Below are 20,286 nucleotides of genomic sequence, written 5' to 3'. Positions count from 1 at the left end.
GCTGAATTGGAATTAATTTGCAAACTGGATACAATTAACTTAGGCTTAAATAAAGACTGGGAGTGGATGGGTCATTACACAAAGTAAAACTATTTCCCTATATTTATTTCCCCCCCACGGTTCCTCAGACGTTCTTGTCAACTGCTGGAAATGGCCCACCTTGATTATCACTACAAAAGGTTTTTTTCTCTCCCCCCCGCCCCCCCACTCTCCTGCTGGTAATAGCTCACGTTACCTGATCACTCTTGTAGCATCCGATGAAGTGAGCTGTAGCCCACAAAAGCTTATGCTCAAATAAATTTGTTAGTCTCTAAAGTGCCACAAGTACTCCTTTTCTTTTTGAAGAAATGCTTTGTTTGGTTCAGGATAACTTTGGACTTTCACAAAATTACCATTCCGTTCTTAAAGATGTTACCCATTACAACACAAATGTCCCCGAAATGCCAAATCCATTCCACATGTTAGGCCTCTCTGTCAAATGGAGGGAACATTCCTGTGAACGTATTCATCTCAAAAAGTCTTCCACGTACCCCACTAGAGAACAGAAGCAGTCGTCATAAACCATACTGTCCGTTGGCTAATGATTGTGCATAAGAATTTATAGATTTTTAAAGACAAAAAGGACCATTAGATTATCTAATCTGAACCTGTATAACACAGGACATACAATTTTCCCCCTCCAAAGTGCCCAGTGATTTATGTTTGGCTAAAGCCTGTTTTCTAGAAAGGCAACCAGTCTTAATTTTGAAGATATCAAGAGATGGAGACTGTCACTTCCCTTCAAAGTTTGTTCCAATCATTAATCATCTTCACTACTAAAAATGCGTGCCTTATTTCTAATATGAATTTGTTGGACTTTAATTTCCAGCCATGGTGTCAAAGTTGTGCCTTTCTCAACTAGATTAAAGAACCTGTTAAGTACCTGGTGTTTCTTCCTGTGAACTATAAATGCAATATAATAAAATCACCTCAGTCTTCTTGTTGATAAATTAAACAGATTGAGCTCTTTAAATCTCAGTGTAAGGCATTTGTTTACAGCCCTCCCTACTCTTTTATTTATACATCCAAGGATTGCATTAGCCACTTTTGCCACAGTTTTGCACTGGGACCTCATGCTTAGTTGCTTGTCTGGTATACCTCTTAATGCTTTTCAGGGGCACTGATTTCCAGTATGCCATCCCGTATTGTCTAGGTATGGCCTGCATACTTTGTTTGTAGATTTATAACTTTGCATTTGGGTGTATTAAAATTCATTTTGTTTGAATGGGCCCAGCATACCAAATGATCCAGATTGCTGTATCAGCAACCTGTCCTCTTCATTTGCTGTCATCTGCAAATCTTGTCAGCAGTGACTTTATATTTACTTCCTGATCATTGATGAAAATGTTGAATAATGCTGGGGCTAACACTGATCCTTGTGGAACCCCACTAGAAAAGCTGCATTCTATGATGATTCCCCATTGACAAGTGCTTTTTCACATCTATCCAGTATCTATTTCTTAATAGAGGTGTCTGGAGGACAACAGATTTGTTTTGAGGTGGCTTTTATGGTTTCAAAATTATTCATTTCACGTTCATTCTTAATCCATTTAATGTGTTTTTATAGTATTCTATAGCACCAATTTTTTAAAATCAGAACATTGTGTAATATTAAGCCAAGTGCCTTACAAAATTAAGTATATTACATTTATGTAGTTTAATCAACCAAACATCTAATTGCATCAAAAAGAGAAATCAAGTGTGTTGGACAAGACTGACTTTCAACAAAACCATATTGATGTCAGACTAATGAGTTTATAATTACCCAGGTCATCCCTCTTTCTCTCTTTGAATATTGGCACAACATTAATACTTGTCCAATATTCTGGAATTTCCCTCGTATTCCAACTTTTTTTAAAAAAAGTTTTCACTGGACCAGAGATCTCCTGAGCCACCTTTGAGTCTTGGGTGGAAGCTATGCAGGGCTGCTGACATAAAAATTCTTATCCACAATTAATGTAGTATAATGTCCTCTTTAGTCAGTAATGGAGTGCACAGTGGTTCATCATCCTCATTATGAGTACATCATCCTGCTTCTTTCCAAATACAGAACAGAAATAACTGTTTTCCTTGAAAATCCTCAGAAAATTCAAGCTTTGCTCAGAGAATGTGCTGAAAATTTGGGGCAGATACAACGTGTGTTCTTTGGGTTTTATTTTTTTAAACAAAAAGTAGAGGTTGACTCCTGCTTCAAGTCCCTTTATAAGACATTCCATTTTCTTACCCAGGATTGATGTCAGACTAACATGCCTACAGTTACCCAGGTCACCTGTTTTGCCCTTTTTAAATACTGGCACAACAAGTGTGAAAATCCAGAATGGTAGCAGAGAAGTAGTAATCAGCTACATAAATCTCTCAGGATTAAGCAAAATAACTTTCGGGATCTGTGTGCGCAGATAGTTCAGAGGTACAGGATCATTCCGTGAAATCCATTTTATAACTTCTCCAGAAAATCTAAACAGTGTCTTCTCACACATGGGTTTTGATAAATAGGAAATGCAGACTGAGTCTGTGATTTCATATCGTTGAACACAATGGCCCTTGCTCTGAGGCTAGCCACCACCTTCATTTACATTTCCTAGGCTTCAGTCACATTTGATGGGTAAGTGTAATTACAGAGGTATACATGATACAGATTTTAATGTAATAGCACACAACAATCCTTCATTAGTCTTCATGAAGTTCACACATCAAGTAAAGTCTCATTTTAGTACTAACACACACTTTTGATCTAGGGTTAATTAATTACAGGGTACACATAATGTAGAAGTATTGTAATAGCAAACTACAGATGAAAACAATACAGTCAACATCTTCTTTTATCTTTATCAGCATACGAGTGAATTAGTTTGAATGTATACTAACACTTCTTTGATATTCCCATACAAGTGAATTGTCCTGAAACTCTGGCATGTGCTGGCATCTGGCCTGTCAGCATCACATTGTGGACTGACCCCTCTAAAAGAGCTCGCTGTTGCATGGGGCAGGGAAAGGGTGGAAGATATACTGTGAATTAAGATATGTAAGACTTTAACAACATGCTATGGGATTGGATGGTAATAGGCATTAGTTTTCATTTTCCTGAATAGTGTGGGACGAAGTCACCTTTCAAAAGTTTGGAAATCACAGTGCTAATCCATACTATAAGAACCTCAGATAAGCGTTGTCATTTTTTTATATCTTTGAGAGAGTTGCTGATTATTTGGCGTTTGCCATCCCATGTTGATTAGCCATGGTTCCATCCACTCTTAAGTAATGTCATTGTGTGTTTACTATGGATATAGTTAAAATCAGTAAACAAGGAGTTTAGCAAGTGAAACGCTACTCTGTTGATATCCCTGGAGTGCTGGGGTATGTATACACTGCGGCTGGGAGCATGCCTACCAGTCTGCATGGGCAGACATGCACTAACTGGTCAAGTTAGTATGCTAAAAGTAGCAGCGTGGATGTAGCATGGGTGGCAGTACAGGCTAGCCCAGTGGTACTCAGCCAGGGATATGCAGAGGTCTTCCGGGGGTACATCAGCTCATCTAGATATTTGCCTAGTTTTACAACAGGCTATATAAAAAAGCACTAGCGAAGTCAGTACAAACTAAAATTTCATACGACGACTTAGATTGCTCTATATACTATACACTGAAATGTAAGTACAATATTTATATTCCAATTGATTTATTTTTATAATTATAAGGTAAAAATGAGAAAGTAAGCAATTTTTCAGTAATAGTGTGCTAGGACACTTTTTTGTATTTTTGTGTCCGAGTTTTTAAGTGAGGTGAAACTTGGGGGTTTGCAAGACAAATCAGACTCCTGAAAGGGGTAAAATAGTCTAGAAAGGTTGAGACCCACTGGACTAGCCACCCAAGCACAAGCCTGCCTGACTCCCTGGGTATATGTCCTTACCGCAGTGGCCACACTACTTTTGGTGCGCTTACTTGACCAAAGCTAGCACTTTGTGTGCCTGGGCTGGAAAGTATGCTCCCAGCTGCAGTGTAAATGTACCCCTGATGTCAGCCTTAGCTTTTATTTTTCTATATTTTGATGGGATCTGTAAGCACCTTATTGTGTGGGGGACTAGGGAGGGCGGTTATTTTTCAAAAACTTCTGATATTTAATTTTCTGTCTACAAATAGACACAACTTTATGTTATGGCAGGGGTGTGTGGGTGTGTATGTATGAAATAGAAATACAATTTAATATACTTAGTGGCAGCTCTATTAGTGTCTGGGAGCCAGATGTTCAGTGCTTCTTACTACCTTTTTTCATATGCTGTTCATTAGAAAATGATTAAAATGATTCTATCCTGAATTCACACTGTGACTGAAATGATTTAGTGCAGTAACTGCTGTGTGTGACAGGAATGACTAGCAAATATTTATATTATCCTTGTTCATTCACAACAGAAGTGTTTGAGCACAAATTTCACATGTTTAATTCACACAAGAATTCCTTGGACAGTTTACAGAATACTCATTGTCTGTACTCAAAAATTACTCCCTTGGGTTGCATTAATCCATAAATGTTTCTAAACAGGATTGTAACACTTTTTGAATCATTATTGCTATATATACTATAAGATGTACATCAGCTATACGCACTATATTGCAGTTGCTGGATGTATTAAGTTTGGAGAAACACAGGTCATGTTCTGATATCTCTACCAACAGGACAGAATGAGCATCTTGATTTTTCTCACTTTAATTTTGGAAAGAAGGTCAGATTTGTTGTCTTGGACTAATGCTAATAGAAGCTGTAGTTGATGAGGGAACAGTGTAAAGTGTCAATGCGTGGATACTTAGGATATTTCATTTGGTATATTCCACTAAAGCTATTCAGCATTTGGTTTTCTTTCTTTGACCTAAAATAATACTATTTTGAGATGATTGGCTCATAAATTATAAGTAAATAGTGATACGTGATTGGTCTTTCTACTGAATTCCTCCTTTTAGCCTGAGAATTGAAAAAACTTATTTCAGTGTATTGCGTTATATTATGGCACAAAAAAAATTGAGGTTGGAAATTTAATTCCTACAAGATATTTTTGGTATTATAGTTCATGATATTCCATTTTCTCTCCTATTTTTGTGTAGCAGTATCCATAGCAACTACCATCATTTCAATTTCTCATCTTTCCCTAACAGTGAATGCTACCTGTAATATGTGAACTGCTCGGTTTCCTCTCTTGTAAGGGAACACAAACTGACGAGCTACTATAAGACTTCATGTCTTTGATTTCCTTGGGATCTGTGGGTGCTTAGTACCCTAAAAATCAAGCTACTTACTTAAGAACCTAATTATTGATTTTAGGTGTCTACATTTAAAGTATTTAAGCTATAAAAATTCTAACTTGATATTTTAAGCCTGTGTTTTGGCTTTGGGCAGGTTCTGGTATGATAAACTAGAGAAAGTCAAGCGCTCTTTCTTGTTGGGAATATTAGTCTTCTGTATCGTTTCCTGTGTTTTCTTCTGCAGATATAGAAAGTTGACTTCAGTGGCAGTTCTTGTTCGGAATGAACTTAATTCCACCCCCAAACTTTGTGGTTTTGCACTGATAGAATGCTTTTAGAAGTTAACCCATTGTATACTGTGCATGAACAAAAGAAAATGGTGGTGAATGTAGGGGACAGAACGCTGAGGAAGAATTCATTATGTGGGAGTGAGTAAGTGAGGGAGTGCCCCTTCTGGATGAAAAGGAATTTGGAGCCTAGGAAAGTGGGAAGATGAGAGAGAATGATCACGACCTTATCCCAGGAGTTAGGAGACATATTAGCCAAATGTGTTGCCTGCATTTTTGAGTGAATTTTTTATGTGCATTTAAGTTTTAATTTTCAGTCTGAAAAACCCACACACCATGAGATTGGCTTTTTAATCCAACTCATGATTCTTGAATATTTTAGGTTGGCAGTTCTGGAAGAGGGTTACCTATCTGCGTGTTCAATCTACATTGCCATCTTCCACTGGTTCCAGTGCTTAATAATACTTCAGTCTTTTTTTAAAAAATATTTATTTACAAAATGTCTCCTTTTTTGTAGCAGAGATTGGCCTTCTGTATCCTGATGGCCACTACTTGTCATGTGAGGGGCTATGGAACATCAACCAGTGGTCATTCATAGCTTTGCGTTGTCTTTGGCTTTTATTAAAGGTCTCATTTAAAAGCCTTATGATTTATTGCCACACAATGATTTTAGGTCCCAAGCTCATCCTTTGTAGAACTGCTCTGTTTGAATAGAAGAAAAAAAAAAAGTAGGTTTCCAGTTTTATTCTTGCCCCAAATCTGAACTGCACGTTCTGGAATGTTCAATATTGGGGTTATATTTAAAACTCTGAGAGGAGGTGGTCTTGGGCTTCAAGTATTAAACAAATGAGAACATTTATTTTGTGAAAAGAAAAGGAGTACTTGTGGCACCTTAGAGACTAACCAGTTTATTTGAGCATGAGCTTTCGTGAGCTACAGCTCACTTCATCGGATGCAGTGAGCTGTAGCTCACGAAAGCTCATGCTCAAATAAAATGTGTTAGTCTCTAAGGTGCCACAAGTACTCCTTTTCTTTTTGCGAATACAGACTAACACGGCTGTTACTCTGAAACCTGCCATTTATTTTGTGCTAAACTGGGGTATAAATCTACCCTGCACTGGTCTGTCACACGCTAACGCTCCATGTGGACCCTGCTGATGCTCACTAACAGCTAGTGTGGGGTAGATTCCCACCCTGCCGTGCTTGCCACAAACTAAATGTTTATGTAGACAAACCCTCTGTCATAATTGTAACACGTACACTTTATCCAACAAGGGAAAATAAATGTATGGTTTAGAGAGAATATCTGTATTTAAGAGCTCAAAGTGTGGAACACAGGCAATTTTTGTTGAAAAATCAAAAGACCAATGCCATACAGTTGCCACTTTAATGTGAAAAAAGATTTTTGGGGAGTGTGTGTGTGGGAAGTCTGTTAGGTATGCTATCTAGCAGCATAGTAGCAGAAGCAGAGGGGAAGATCTGTAACAAAAAATCAAGCTCTTAATTTTTTAAACTTCATACCGAAAATATTCAAAACTCCAAATCTGGCTTGAATCATAATAGAATATATTCACTTTAATGTCTGTCACGGAATTGGCATAAAATGTTTTCCTTCAGAATCATTTAAATGCTTTTTTTAACCTATGATATCTTCACTTATCTTCCTATTTTAGGGACCTATCCCTTAGAGGTTATTTAGCAGGTGGCGCCAGGGCTTGGGGCTACGGGCTTCTGCCTGGCGGGTCCCCTGAAACTGGCTTGCAGATGCCTGGTTGAGAACTGCTGCTCTAGAGGGTGCGGGTGTGGATACATTTCAGAGGTGGAGTGCAGATGGCGGGTCGGTTACAAATTAAGTATTGTGGATGCGGATCCAAATTTTTGTATCTACGGGGCTCTCCCCATTTTTCCAGTCTCCAGTGGCCTGATTAGAATGTGTGCACAGGTTACAATCCAAGCGTTCTGATCTATCTGGATGGTCTTACTGAAAAGAGAATAGGCTCTTACCAAAAGTGTACATTGCTGGGTATGAGGCACTAAAAATGAATGTCCTTGGATATGGTGTTAGGCGTGCGTGCCAGTACATCACTGATGTATAAATAAACCAAGAATAATCTTCTTTTTCCACTGGTGATGAAATAACATTCCTATGGCAACTGCAGAAATTGCTTAGATAGAAAAGTAATATTACAAGTGTCTTCAATCTATTTTTAGCTTTTTAAGTGTAATCTACTTCTTGAAAAATAAGGAATACTCACTTGATATCCCTCTGCAGACCACCAGCAAGTGCACCCATAGACACTGCTGGTCCTCACACTGCAGTGTAGGAACCATTTACTGAACAGTTCACTATTACTCTTCATTTGCCAAGTAAGCAGTTTTGTATATGATTGCAAACATCAAGAGATCAATAACTGTAAAACATGCATAACTGGAGGACTCTATAGCCCTCCACTCATTGGATAAAATGCAGCTTCCCAGGAGCCAGTGCACTCTGCAATGCCAGATTGTATGGGGTGCAAGCTGCATAGATTTTTATAGAGCCCAGATTTTTATACATCTGCTTGGCAGTATGCTTGGGGAGGAAGTGAAACTGGAGGGTCCATTTGCATAGATTTTTGTTTTTTAAATGGCTTTCCCTGAGTCAGAGGATTTTGTGCATAAAAGCCCAGGTAGGCTAATTTAGCTATGGGACTTAAGTAGGCTCTATGTATTTGGCCCTATGCCAAACTGGTCCCAATTGAAGATCATTCCAGATGTTGCTTATAAACCTTTAAAATCCTCGGTTCTCTTGCCAGTAGTTTACCTTTGTGATACTTTTTCTTTGGCCGGAAATAAACTTATTAGAGACTAATTACAAGGCAACTCTGTGAATCGGATGACAGCAATAGCACAACATATGGTTGATCCTGCTTTACGTCTGGCATCTCAAAAGATGGCCCTGTCTCAAACAGTGTACCAAGAAAGATTATCCTTGTTGTCAAGGTTGTGACTGAGCAATGTGAGAAATTTATTGTCTGTTGTCTGGTGGTGAAGGAAGTGATTGCTGGTAGCCTCAGCTGATCAGCTCATAGATAATCTATGAAGTTGTTAGATCAGGTAGGGTTACAGGAAATATTGTTTAAAAGAAACTTCCGACCTAATTTTAGTTGGCCCTCATCCAAACCAAGGTGGCTGACTAATTCAGGAGATACAAAAATCTCATGGTTATTCCTTTAACTGTGGCCTCACTGTAATTTAGGGAAGGCATTAGCAAATCTTATGAGATTGAAGATTCCCAGTTAGTCTGTTACAAGACTTTTGTGTAAAATTACAAGAGAGAACTTCACAGCTTTTCCTAGAAAGGACTAAGTGGATCCTCTCGCTTCTCAACATAAGCTGTTTTTCTGTGTTATCTGTCCCAGTCTTTGTTACAGACTTTATTCCTTATGTTTCCTTAGGTTTCTTTTCCCAGCTCTGGTAATTTAATGTGTTTTTGGTTTTTTTTTAAAGTGACTCCCCTAATGTTATGGGAATCAATACTATACTTATTAAGCAAAAGAATCCTTGTTGAATACCTGTGACTCAGTTTTCTTGGATTTTATTCCTGGTGGCATTTAACCCTGTCATTAGAATGACAGCATCGCAAAATGATTTTTCCTCCGTAAGGGCTCCTCTTCATACACTGTCAGCTTGTTATCTACACTTAGTTAACTCCTCTGGAGTTTAGTGAGGGCAGTCACAATGCAAAACAAAACTTGAGCAGTGCAGAGTGTTACATATTAGCAGCATAAGAAACATGAGTTCTCACTGCTGTATTTGCTCAAGTGTCAGCAGTACTCAGGCTACAACCTACACTATCTGATGGGCCAGTTGGGTCCAATTTAAAGCGCCATTTAACTTGAGCTGGAGATTTCTGTGTGGCCAGAGTTGGGTTGGGGGCAATGCTTGAATTAATCCACAAGCTAATGCTGCCATGAAGGTGAGCCCTGACTGAGCCAGAGGGAATGCAGATTCAGCACACAGAATCCTTAGACCACCCTAAAAGAGAATCCATCCAATTATGATGACTGAAAATCCAATTCATTTTAAGTTGTCAGTAGTTTGTAAGAAGATCTAACTTTAAGGCTCTGTCATGAAGAGCAGAGAGCTAAAAGTTGCGTGCTCAGAGGGAGTCAGGGTAAACTGGGGTCATGCTGCTGTCACACTCCAGCAGAGGGTGTCTGAACTCAGGGAAGATGAGGGGTTGTATAAGATACGTCCATTGTGATGCTGGTGCAAAGAGCAGATCTAACTATGAGTAAGTAAGGTTGAGACCAGTGAATGCCCTCTTTAAGCTAATTTTTATTTCTCTAAAGAAACTGATTTTTTATTTGTCTGCATGTTCTTTGTAAACTACCAGCTTTTCAAGTGCACTGCAGTTTCACTACTGTGAAATGCAGAGTCCCAAAACTGTGCATGTGACACTTGGAAAAAGATGTAATTTTTTTTTTGCTCTGGGTATAGGAGTTAAATAAAGGAAAACAATTGCCATTCATGTAAGATGTATTGAAACTTTGATTATCTTGTTTATGGATAACTGAGTGACTTTAAACTTCAAACAAAAAGAGCAGAGAACTTTGATCTGTGGTACAGGAAGTCTCTTTTAGATGACCTAGCATAACTGTATGTGTGGGAAAAAAAACAGTATCAATTTACCTATGTTAGGCACGTCACTTTTTTTAATGAAAAATGAGGAAGGGCAGCACGTGAAGGAACTGGAATTTAAATGTCTGATACCTAAATTTAACCTTGGCAAACAGTAAAAACAATTATTTGGATTTGGTAACCAGTACTTTCCATGAAGGTCTCTTGATGTATGTTTGTACATTATCTTTTAAGGTTATCTTAAATTGAAGCTATTGTTTGTCGGTCTTCACTGTGCAAGGCTTTCATCTGATTTAATTACTGCTCTATAAAAGTTCAGAAAAATACTTTCCACTCAGCTGACTCACCTCTTGCAAGCAATTTTATTCAAACTATTTAAATGGCTTTTAAAGTTAGCCTTAATTTCCACATAGTTTAATTGACCTTCCCAAATCATGAAGGGGCAGGAGCCTTCTAGTGCTATTACTTGCTCTGCTTTTGTGATAATTTGTGGCCAAACTCAACATTGGGACCATAAATATAATTGTTTGGAGGATTTTTGCATATCAAAGCAATGCAAAGGCAAATGTGGTAAGGGAAAAATAGTTGTCATATTCAAAAGAGAAATGTACACATTTGTCCAGCCAAGCTCAGTTCCTTTTTACTTCTGTATTTTTATAACCCATGATACATTGAGGCTGAACAATTTATCAAATAACAGTTTCCAAATGACCCACATGTTTAAAAATATGGTTCATGCTGAGGGGTTGGAACCATCTAGAAAACAGTGACTCACGAGTACTCTCACTCTCTTGCAGGTTTGAGTGTTCTTTGTGGAGACTTGTAAGGGACAATGACTCCAACTGCCCTCGGTTCCTTTTTACTATTTATGTGAGGTCTTGGCAAAAGTGGGGAAGGATGTTGTGTAAGTGTGAATGTGTAGAGGCAGTACACTCAGACAACTCCAATAACAGGTTAATAGTCTTTCGTTCATGTGACAATAATCAATGTACCTAGTGCCAGTTTGAAAAATTGTAAGAGAGTTTGCGTTAGTCTTTGCTACAGGACAGATTGTTCTTAATTTGTGGGTGAGGGAGGGCAGATGGAGGTCATGCTAGAAAATCCTTGCATCTAATATACTGAGAAATTCTGTGTGCTGCATTACCTAGTGTGAATTATATTTGCAAATCTTTCAAGACAGTGGGTCAATTCTGAAATTCAGGGTTTTCTTTTTTGTGCTTTGATATCTTAATATTCACTTGGAAAGGGTCAGTAGTACTTACTACAAGTCCTGTAGTTGAATTACTTAGCAAGAAGTTACTTGACTAGTTCAGCCTAAATGGACAGTGTAAACACAAACCTGTAATTTGGTTTATAACATTAAGTGCTTTCACATTTTTATAGTTTAAAAAGATACTGAATATATATCCCTTTCATTTGATTTGGTAAGTTAGGATTGTATCTCCAGCTATTCCTTAAAAAAGAAATTCTGTATTTCTAGCTTTGTTAGGATTGTAATTTAAAACGCAAACATACAGTATTTTGAGGCATATACTTCCTGCAAAGCTCATGCCTGTTACTAATGGGAAGCAGTTTTCGTTTGTGTCCAAATGTATAGCAGGCTAAAGAGAACTGAAAAGTGTGCATTTCCCAGTGTAAGCCTGGAAAATGTACAACATTCTTTCATCTCTAATAAATAAAGCTGTGTATTCCTGCTAAGTGTCCTGTGTATAAAGCTACTGTGTATATTAAACATAGCAATATATTTACAAAAATTAAGATCGATTTTTGTAAATTTTCAGTAGGATTGCCAGTTTTGGTTGGATGTATTCCTGGAGAGCATCACATGACATAACCTTTAATTAAAGATTAATTCCTGGAGACTCCGGGCCAATCCTGGAAGGTTGGCAACCCTACTCTTCAGTGTTTCTCAAATGTGGCCACCGTGGCTGCATGAGGCCATCAGGGGCTTTTCTTGAGGCCACAGCTTCCTGGGTGGTGAATGGGGCAGAGGGGTGGACAGCAGTATCCCTTCCCCCAGGGCTACCAGCAAGGGTTTGGGCCTTGCTCCCGCTGGAGGCGCACACGCTGGGGGAGCAGGCAGGCAGTGAGTTCCCCAACTTCCCGGGGCGGTGGGCTCGGGCTTCAGCCAAAGGGTGGTGAGTGGCAGGCTTCAGCTGTGGGGCTTCAGGCTCCATCTCTGGGCCCCAGGCTCCATTTCTGGGCCCTGGGTGCAGGGCTTTGGGCTCTGTTGCTCGGACACCCAGCGGCAGGCTCCAGCCTGTGGGGCTGCGCGGCAGTGGGCTCCAGCCCTGGCCTCACCTCCTCCTGCCACCCCGATGGTCCCTGTTGCATTTCCTAGCCTGCCATCCATTCCTGCATTATCCTTGGCCCTGCTGCCTCCCTATCCGCCTCCCCATCAGGGTTTAATTTGTCCCCCAAGTCTGCTGTGAAAAGTGATATGTGTGTTTGTTAATATCACTTTCACAGCAGACTTAGTAGCTAGCTGGGAGGCTGTGAAAAGTAATATTAACATACAAGCATCACTTTTCACAGTAGCAGACTTACTAGCCAGCAAGTTTTAAAAAAAATAAAATGAAATAAAAAGCAACCCAAAAAGCAAAAGAAACAACTAGAACAAAAGACAAGAACATGCAAAGCATCTTATTTGTGTTTCTATTCTGTTTAGGTCCAGTAAAGAACAGAGACAAAGTGTATGTTATTTTTGTTGTTGAGTCTGGAAAAAAAACCCCAACCCCTACATAAATAAATTACAATGATTTGGACATGTATATGTGCATATTTTGTTTTTCCTAAAGTTAATTAAACATTTTAGGAAAAATTGTCAGAGCAGCCACCAGCAAGAGTTGGTGGCCGCACTCTGAGGCCACTAAAAATTTGTGAGAACCCCTATTTAGTGGTAACATTACCTAGACAATTAGCTCCCCCCCCCCCCCATGCCTTGTAGAATGCTGTAAATATCTTGTTCATCTGTGGTATCCTGATATTTAGTCTTGCTAAATTCTTACTTAAAGCAGAATACAGAGTAACTTTGGTTCTCTAGTGGAACATACACTTTTTTTCCCTGTGTGATCTTTTGGTCTTGTTTGGATTCTGAGGTTCTGTGATCCTCTGTCTTGTTGTTATGCATTATTCAGTATGTCTTCACTTCAGGGAACTTTCTGGTGGTGCCTTGTAATTGGCTTTATTTAAATTATTTTTTCCCCAAACACAAAAAGCCACGGATATTTCCATGTTCGTGTTCTCCCTCCCTGCCCTTCCTCTCCCCACCCCTCCAGTCTGTTGTTACTTTAATTCAATGTCTGAAAGCACCCCTATTGTGATTTGGGTAGTCTTTTACTGAATCTTGTTGTGTTAGAGCTGCATGAGTTGTGAAATAGTTACTTGTGCCATTGGATTTAGTATCACAATCTCTACTATTTTGTGTTTTTATGGAAAAGAATTCATATTGTGGATAGCTTAGAACATCAGGACAGTTTTATTCTTTGCAGCATAACCTGTTGAGACTCTCCCACTTAATATATGGGCACATTTTACAGGTTCCAGTAACTTGTTGCAATTCGATGAGTCATTTCTGGAGGACTCTTATCCTGACCTCTGTCTTGGGTGCAGATTTGTTGGTGGCTTTTGGAAACTGGGAGCCAGTGTACCTTTTGGTGTCAAGTTTATGCTTCAACCTGGTCTATGTTTGCCTTACAATTTCAGTTAAATGCAATTTATTTAATGCAGTTCTCTTGCAAGTGTTGAGTTTATGGAATAGGTTTTCACTGCTCTTTCCATAACTTCTGCCACTAATGTCTCCGACATCTGATCTGCTTGTTATATTTTAACCTTCAATTTTAATATTGTCATTAAACTCTCATTTAATAGCCAGAGCCCCGAATACTCCTTGACACAGTGGGACCAATTTTCTCAATGGCAATATTAACTTATTTGTTTGCAGCAAAATATCGCTCATTTCCATGTCTGCAAAAATAGACAGCTATGTCTTGTTGACATAAGATTTCATGATCAGTGTTTTCACCATGACTGTTCAAAAGGATATGTTTTTTGTTATGGACTTCAAGCAGCATAGTTCCACTCTTGAAGCTGTCCAGCTCAGAACCTCCTTCTCCTCATGTATTCCAGGGAAGGGAGGAGCTTATAGCTGGCTTCAGCACCTTCTAGATGCAGGCCTTGACTGATATACTCTTTTTCAGGTGACTGAGGTGGCCAGCCTATACTTGTCTCTTCTACTCCCTAATTACAAGCTGAACTTCAATTCCCACTCCCCAGTGTCCTCCTGCCTCGCTCCATGGAATAATGCATATAGAATGGACTGTAGCCCAACACATTCCCCACCCTCCCCACAAGGAAACCTGCAGAGCAAGCATCAGCTGAAGGCAGGTCCCAGCACAGCAGGGAGCTAGAAACCAAAATGTTGGGCACATGGCTGCTTAAAAATGGTGGATTCTGTGGCAGAAGTGCTGGATTCTGTGGCATCTTGGGAAAAAGCTGGCTAATGCTGGCATGTAATTATGGCATCCATAAGCCCTGGTTTGAAATGAATGGGCCAAGTCGCACCTCTCAGAGCTATTGTTTCAGGTTCTCTGCAGATGAGAGATGCTTTGGTTTATGTTGGTTCGCATTTCTGGCCTGTTTGCTTCAACCAAAAGAAACTTTTTTAAAGAACCCAATGGAAACTCTTTTGAAAATGGAAGTTGAGTTTCTGTGGTGAATTCTGCAGCAAATTCCACTGATCAAGGAATACTCAGGTCGGTACCTGACCATTAATAGAAAAGAATGTGGGATTTCCTTTTACTATGTTAGCCATTCATAGACCATTACAAGGTGAATGCTTCTTAATCCATGCTAAATGATAAAGAAGTGTTTTGTTACAAATTTCCAAGTTCCCAAAGGGCATGACTTTGGTAACCCAGTGTGGTCTTGCCTAGTTAACTTACCACCCAAGTTAAATCTGCTAAGGACTGCTTGAGAATTACTTGGGTTTCTGTTATCAAATGAGATATGGACTTTTAGATGTGAACTGCTAATTTGCTTGGTGAAAATTCTTTTAGTTCTGACTCTCATGGCGCTCAGTCAAATGGTCTGTTGTTCTTTTGGAGTCCATTTATAGAGTTTAGATTTCATACTGTATTTATTAAGGTTTGATTCATTATATTCTTCAGACCTTTGAGTCACAGTTTCACTGGAAGATTTTTCTTTTCTCATCACTGGGATCTCTCCATGCCTACCACCAATCCAGTCAAGACGACACATTTCAGCTTCCAGCCTCTGGTAAAGGAGTGGATGGTATTCCCTTCGGAGCTGACCAGTGCCAATCAAAAAGTCTTTTTATGCAAATTCTAATTCTCCCCCCCCCCCCCCCCCCGAGAGGTATTGAAATGCACTAGTAGAGGGAATATGCCCACTTGTTACTGGATGGGAATTGCATGCTTGCATTTTAAATGACTTGTCTTGAAAATGGACCTTTTGTGTTTTCAGTGGAAATTCATTGAAAATGGAAAGTCTGCTTTTGTGTAATTGATACTTTTTAAGTAGTGAGACTGTTGAGCTAGTTGGATTAACTGGCTGAGAGTGCCAGTGTCTCTTTCTAAGGGAAAAGTCGGTTCATGCATTGTGGAAGGGTACAGACCCTCCCGTGATCTCAGTTGGAGGAAGGAGTTGATCAGTTTTTTTAATTTTTGTGTTTTTGTTTTTTTAAGTTTCTAAATGTCCTGCAGGGGCAGACAATGAGTTTATTATTTGAGAATTGTCCTCTACCCTTGCTATTTATCCAGGTTTTCTAAAGGCACCCATCACTGTAGTTTCCAACAACCTCCCAAAGAGTTAAAAACCAAACATGCAAATGCTACATGGCCTAATTTTATTGCTTTATCCCCTCTTTGCTCTCCTTCTACTCTGTGTCCCCTTTCTCTTTTTTCTTTTCTTTTTTCTCTAGTTCTGATTCCTCTCTCCTTTGCTCTTGGGAATATGGAAAAGCTAAGATGAAGAAGAGAGTTTTACACTTTTCTGAAAGCCATCTGATTTCTGGTTACTCTGACTATTAAGTAGTAAGCTTCAAAGCTTTTGCCCTCTTCCTAGGAGTCCTGTCCTCTCTTCTTACATCCTTCACTCTTAAGGATGACAGCTTTCATCGTTACTTCTTGATTAATGTAGGTACCGAGGGAGATTACTACTCAGCTAGTTTCTCAATTATCTTGATCAAGAATGGGAGTTTGGATGCTGGGGTGGTAATTGACAAGGCCTGAGTCAAGAGAAGGTTTAAAAATATGTGGCATTAAGACATGCTCTAATCAAAGGTGCCCTCATTAAAGGTGGCATTTGATGATTTTTACCAGTAAAGGTGCCAGATGCATCTTTCCACAGCCACAGTGATCATGGGTCTGTGTGATGGGTGTACCAGGCTCAGAGGCCCCCTGCTGCAGGCCTCAGGGTCCTACCACACCCTGTCCCCAAAAAAGGAGCAGTGGAACTGTCCTCCAAGTGGCCTAGAGAGGCTGCGTGGGAAGCAGCCAATCAGAGGGAGGCTGCAGGAAGCAGCCAGTCCAGGCCCAGAAGGCCCATACAAAAGGAACTGCGGTACAGAACAGGAGGCAGTTTCTGCTTGGAGCCATAGGAGCAAGGATGGTGTTCCTGTCTGGCTGAAAGGACTGCAGAACCTCAAACAGATCAGTTACTGTCAGGGACGGGGGGAGCAAGGAGGAGCTCCTGGCTGGTTGCTGGAACTTGGTAGCTGAAGCCCTAAGGTAAGGATGAAGGTGTCATGGGGAAGTGGCCCAGGAAATTGTAGCAGCATCGTGACTAGTCAAAGGGATGCAGCGGGTGGCTGATGTTTGTAGGGTCCCTGGGCTGGGACCCAGGAATGGTGGGCAGGCCCAGGTCCCCACCACCCACAGTGGCGGAGGGGCTAAATCCCTGAGGAGGGAGTTGAACTGATCCCAGAGAAGGGATTGAAGACCTTGAAGAGGGTCAGTGATATTGGACTTTAGGGACTTTGGTACATCCCCAGAAGGGGACCTGAACTGTTTAGCGACTCAGCTGGAGAACTGGGGTCAGAGAAGGGCCCAGAGAGGGTGAAGATGTCTCCAGGGAGGGAGCCCTGAGGGCACGGACCCATACCAGGGCCAGGACTGTTTAAAGACTGAGCCCAGGAAGGGCTACAGGAAGAGCCGTTCCACCCGAGAGATACTGAGAGGCCTCTGTTGGACTCTTTATCCTGGAAGGGGTTTGTTTTGTTTGTGTTCCATATGTAGACTGTGTGACTTGGCTGGAGGGCTGAGTTACAGAAGACCTAGCACAATTACAGAGACTGAGTGGAGGCACATGCACTTGGCCAGGGGGCACTCGCAAGAGGTGCGTGCCACTCTGTTATAGTGTGAATCACTGGTAGTGGTGCAGATTTCTTCCAGCACTCTAGTGTCTTGCTCAGGGAAAATACTGAATGCTGTAAAGAGGGGAGGTTCTGTCTTAGCATGTGGCTGCTGCTGTCTGGAGAGGGCATGCGGGATTTATTTGATCTTCTCTGAGAAGCTTGTTGATAGTTATTCATATGGAGTGGAGCTGGCTTCTGAGTTTGTGTGGATGCAGTCTGAACTGAGACAGTCATTCACAGACCATTAAAATTCTGCAGTGCAGGATTTAGCTGCTGCAGTGGCAGAAGAGGAGAGAGATTTTAGTCTCGGCTACAGCCATAGCCTAGGATTTTAGAAAACCTTGTTTTGGAGTTACCAGCTTCTGATCAGGTTTTCAAGTACTGCCATTTGTTTCCTTCCCTCCTGCGTCATCTGACATCAGTATCTGAGAACTAAAGAGATTTAAGGGTCTGAAGGTGCCAATGTGTCTTTCTGGCAATGGCTCATGCGTGATCCAAGTTGTCCTAGTCTTATTTACATTAAATCCATTTTACATTGCTCTAGCAATATAAAGCAGCTTTAGTGTAAATAAGAATCAGGTCTGTAGCATCTTACTTGGTCTTCCAGTCTTTGGCTCTTCGGTTGTATATGGATTTTATTGAAGATGCTCTGGAATTTATCTGGGACCATAAATTTACAGGGGCAAACCATAGTGATAGTCCCTTCTTCCAACTTGTGTGCCTGCAGATTGATCTTGGTTTGAAGGAGGTGGTGACCTTCCTGGGAAAAGGGGTGAGTTCCTAATATTTCCTATTTCCATTTCTAGGCCAAAGAATTAGTCCAGTGTGGGACCAACTTTGTGAATTGATCCCAAGAATACCTGTGTAGCCCAAAGTGGAGTGCTTGTGTGTAGAACAGGTGGTTTTTGGCCACCATCCAGGATATTGTCAGTGTAGATGTTAGTCCCCTGTCATGATGAGCTTTGGGGACTCCACTATTGTCAGTCAAACGCCCGCTCTCCAGGGAAACCTACAATCTATGTGCTCTGAAGATTAGTATGTAATTATCTCCACTGATTTACAGATATGGTGGATACATGCGAAGGATTCTGTTTTTCCAAGGGATCCTTCTCTGCATTTGATGCTGAATGGGAGTAACATGGCTGGTTGGCCACTTGTTTTGTGTATTCGGATAGGGACAATGTATAGGGAGGATGGGGTGAGCCAGCATTGGGCCTCTGCTGCCAACTAACCAGGAATTGGTAAAAAAGGACAAGATGGGAGCCTTGTCTGATAAAAGGATGTGGAGGTCATATCTGTTGAGTACTGATCTTTCATCACATAATATGAATTTCAGGTCTGCGCTATTGGCTGTGTTGGTGTTATATTCACCTGAAGGGGTGGTTGTAAACTGAATGTACTATATTGGTAGTAAGTATCTCTCTGGTTATTTTCTTTGAGTGTATGTTGTTTCCAGCATTTGTTCTTTCTTTTTCTTACCCCAAGTCATATAATCCCATAATGGAGAAGGGAGGAAAATGGCAATACTGGTGGTCATGGGATCTGACCCTACAAAAGATCACCCGTTTATAGGTGCTGGCCCCTATAAGTAGCTGGAACAACTTGTTCATGTCCTTAGCTTGAGCAAGTCAGTCTTCGCCTTGCATTTTGAGCATGTCGAAAATTGAAGTATTGGTGTCTCTGAATGGCCATAAAAGGTTTAGCAATGTTTTAATGTCTGTATTTTAAGGAGGAGGTAGAAAATGCCAGATGTAGTAGGTATTTCTCCATGAAGATTCTTTCTTGTCAGAACTTTAGAATGAAATGTATTATAGCTGTATCTTGCAAATCACATTATAAAGCACTCCAGGAATGATCAGCAAGTTGGACTCCTCGACTTCTGACATAATCACTTGATATATAAAGTGATCTCCTTTCATAGAGCCAACTTTCTTGATTGTTCTATGGCAACTTAAGGTTTTATTTGTGGTTCTGTTATCACTTATAGTTGTAATTGCTTTTCATTGGGAGTTCAGGGTGCTCAGCAGTTTGCAAAATTGGACAGTTAGGACTTGTTTGTTTGTATACTGTGGGCCAAATTCAGATGCAAGTCTAAGATGATGTAATTTACTATGTTTCACTCCGGCTCTCTTGATATGTTACAGTTAAGACATAAATGGACTCTGACTTGCATCTTATAGATGTATCTTGTCGTACACTCCATCTCCTTATTTTGATTTATAAATGCTAGTCAGTGTTTCCTGCTGCGCCCTTCTGGACCTAGTATGGCTATTGCTTCTTAGACTGACTTAGATTTGGAGGACCAAATGCAAATGTGATGGGGAAGGAGGTGAGATATTCATGTTTGTGAGTGTGCACAGTGAGGAGGCAAGAAGGTTATAAATTTCACCAATTTAGACTCCCTGAAACAAACCTGTGACTGTCTGTCTCAGTCTGTGAACGTTACACACAATCACTATGATTTAACCTTGATATGCACCTTGCTTTTTGAACTTCCATCAAAAACAAATTTTCAAAGACCTTTGGTCAGCTTGGCTCAGGGATCTGAGAGTTGCTGTTACAGAGTCAGTAGTTCTGGGTTTTTTATGGTGCTCTCAGGATACTACAAAGTCTAGACCCTCTTTTGGAGAAATGCCTCGTTTTTTTTCAAGTTATAGTACTGTAATTCTGATTGTGATTTCAGTTAGTGTGGTTTCATAAACCTGCCAGATGGGAATCTGAGAAACAAGGGATG

General features: G+C 40.3%; 1 protein-coding gene across 6 annotated transcripts in view; it reads left to right on the top strand.

Annotated features, from left to right (window-relative positions):
• The window catches only part of ARHGAP21 (Rho GTPase activating protein 21), a 193,906-nt gene that overhangs the window by 93,291 nt on the left and 80,329 nt on the right, over positions 1 to 20,286 (top strand). The gene's annotated exons all lie outside the window — the stretch shown is intronic.

This window comes from Natator depressus, chromosome 2 (assembly GCF_965152275.1).
Source record: "Natator depressus isolate rNatDep1 chromosome 2, rNatDep2.hap1, whole genome shotgun sequence".
Taxonomy (NCBI): Eukaryota; Metazoa; Chordata; order Testudines; family Cheloniidae; genus Natator; species Natator depressus.
The sequence above is the reverse complement of the archived record's forward strand: the minus strand, read 5'-3'. Positions and strand labels throughout refer to the sequence as shown.